Here is a 3,517-nt window from a genome sequence, read left to right on the forward strand (position 1 = left end):
CGCACACACACGCACGCACACACACACACAGGGTCGTCAAAAACTCCGAAAACGCTAAAATCTCGAAAACAATCGACTAGCGAAAAATATATAAGAAGCAAAGTTGTACAATTAAATAAAATGTGCCTAATGGTAACAAGAATTTGACTTTCAATGGAGTCCATAAGGTCATATAAAAATCAAGTTGAATTTTTTAAATAGAACCTTCCCCATTTTTTATTGCACATTCTTGTAACTTCAAGAGTTTTCCAAAACACCATAATAGTCTTTTTTGGTTCAGTACCTACATCTCGAGTTATGAGATTTGAAATTTATACCGTCAGTATTAGCATTATCACAGGTGTCCGAACATTCAATGGCTGAAACCTTTTAAATGTTGTTCAGGATCATGACTTTGACAACATATGTCAAGGTCAAGGCCATTAGAGATTGTTGCTCTTATTTTAATTTTTAAAAATTATTTTTATTTTTTGAATGAACACAAAAAAATGTTTCAAACAAATGTTGTATGACTTCAATGGGGACATAAAATGTTTGGTACAATTGGTTTGACCTTGGGTGGCGTTGTCAAGATCAGGGAAAGGTCATTTCAAAATTTTTAAATAGAAGTTTTCATTACATATTCCTGTAACTTATCTCGAGAGCTTTTCAAAACACTATAATAAAATATTTTTGATTTTTCTATTAAACACTTTTCGAGTCATAAGGCTTGAAAGTTATAGTTTCGCTGAAATTAGTATTATCCAAGATATCCGAACGATGACTAAAACCTTTTGAATGTTGTTCAGAATCATAACCTTAACCTTAACAACATATGTTAAGGTCAAGATCATTAAAGGTCGTTCTTATTTTCATTTTTTTTAATTTTTATTTTTTGAAAAAAAGAGGAACAACCTCCAATGGCCATAACCTTGACATATATTGTCAAGGTCATGATTCTGAACAACATTCAAAAAGTTTTAGCCATTGTTCGGACACCTTGGATAATGCTAATGCCAGTGATACTGTAACTTTCAAACCCTATAATTCGATAAGTGCTTAGTGGAAAAGTTTTCAAAATAAGCTACAAGAATATGCAATAAAAAATAAAGGCTTCCATTTAATAAATTTGAAGTGACCTTTCCTTGACCTTGACAACATTACCCAAAATCAAACCAATGGTACCATTTTATATCCCCTTTAAGAGCCCAGATAGCAAACTGCGCACAGTCTGCATGCAGATTGGCAGCAAATTCGAACAGATTCTGGTAGCAGAACCATAGCCATCTGTGTCCGCATTAAGCTCAGGATCTGTCGACAAAGTCTGTTGACACGATATGTCAGCAGATTGCAGACAGAAATTGAGCAAAATCTGCTGATATAATTTGACGACAAATTGGGAGCAGAAACCGGACAAAGCCTGCAAGCATAACTTGACAGCAGATTGGTAACAGAAATCGAGCAGATTTTGCAGTTTTGTAAGCATTTAAATTGTAAGCATTGTCATTGGTATTGAAATCTTTAAAAATGATGTTTTTAGTCTTTTTATTTTAAATTTTATTTGAAAGAAATAATTTTAACTTTATTTTATTAATAAAAATTAATATATGTATTTTACATTAAAGCATTTAATTCCTCTTTCCGAGAATATTCTAAAGATGTAAAAGCATCATCTTGTCCTTGTTCTCTGTACACTAGCAATTACAATTTTCTAATAATTCTATGCTCATTTTATACTTATAATACTCATATAGCTTCTTTGACGTAAAAGCATTATTCATATTTCGTACTAACATTTAAGTACATACATGAATAATACGCAAATAATTTTGACATACCCCAGCTTCGATATTGATTATATAAGAGACTCGACAAATTTTAAATGCGAGAAATGTATACCAACAAACTCTATCTAGCGGCAGTTTTGCAAGTATTTAGTGACAGCGCAGCTCCCTGCTCGATTTCTGCCGACAATCTGCGGTCAAGTTAAGTTAGCAAACTGTGTGCTTTCTGTCGCCAATCTGCTCGCATAGTATGTTAACACGCTTTGTCATATTTTTGATAACAGTTTGTCGACATCATCATATAGTACAGATACTGTGATGAAATTTGTTGCCATTCTGCCATCAAATAACGATAGCATACTCTGCTCGAAATCTGTCTCAGCAGGTTTTGCTATCTGGGTATATATATATGCTTTTTTATCTAACTATTGCATTCATGTTTGTGTATCCGCAACTATTTCGTGCGTTTTCATACGATCCGGGTACTTTATCTGACTATTAGTTTCATGTGTATATCTGCAAATAATTTATATACTATAATATAAAACATATATATTATAAAACATGTGGAATATATTGCATTTTAACACGACCTGGGCACGCCAAGTGTTTTCTTCATTATAATCCGGTTTATCACTTCTATTTTTTTAATTTTTGAATGTTTTTTACAAATAAGCTTTTTTGAGGTCTTTTTAAAATAATGAGACTAGTTTAATAACTTGGCTATAATTTATTGATTTCACGACTATTTTTGATCAATCAATTTTTAAATAATTGTATATTTAAATTATAAAAAAAAACTGTTCTTAGTTTTAGAAAGAATGTGACATTTTTTATGTATTTGGCGTATATATATTTTTTAAAGATTTTTTATGGGATCTCACTGCTTTTTATTAAACTAAAATAGAATTTAAATCTTCTAAAAATAAACACATTATTATTGATAAAATTGTTAGTTTAATTTAATATACTTTCTCTCAATTTTAATAGTTTATTGATTTAATTTATTTATTTATTTATTTGTTCTAAGAAAAATATGTATGCTCTCTTATCATTTTGAGGTCATTGACATGTCTCAACTTTAAAATTATTTACGGATATCCATTTTATACCTTTAGTTTGCAATATATTTGTGTTATGTTCATCGTTTATGTTTCCATGATGAAAAATTGCACTGTTAACTTTATAAATATTTTCAACAATATGTATTTTTGATGTAGGATGGATTTAATATTAAGATTTGTAATCTTTGTAACTGTTTTATTATTAACTTAAATAATAATAATTGAAAAATGAGTATATGTTTGGTCATTGTTATATTAGACTTTTCAAGTAAAGCAGTGTTACAATTTTTGCATAATTTTTGTACATTATAAATGAATAAATAAATAAATAAATAAATACATTTATTAATTTATTTTATTTATTTTTAAATTAATTTATTGTAGAACACAAATTACGTACGCAAACAGCTGTAATTAACGTATTGAACAGCTTTATTCGGTAAATTAATGAGATACAGACAGGATTTTATATATATTCTTATTCCATTTTTTAATTTGACGATCGCCTCTTGCTTGTCATTTCAATGATCGCTTGCATTACTTATTATATACGCTTGCGCAAGACTTCACGCATCAATCCTTGCATATTATAATTTCGCACTACATTATTATTTATGTAGCACAAAAGAGAGAGAGAGAGAGAGAGAAATACACAAATTTATTTATTTTGTTTTGTATTACAATATTTTT

This window comes from Wasmannia auropunctata, unplaced genomic scaffold (genome assembly GCF_000956235.1).
Source record: "Wasmannia auropunctata unplaced genomic scaffold, wasmannia.A_1.0 LD336043.1, whole genome shotgun sequence".
NCBI lineage: Eukaryota > Metazoa > Arthropoda > Insecta > Hymenoptera > Formicidae > Wasmannia > Wasmannia auropunctata.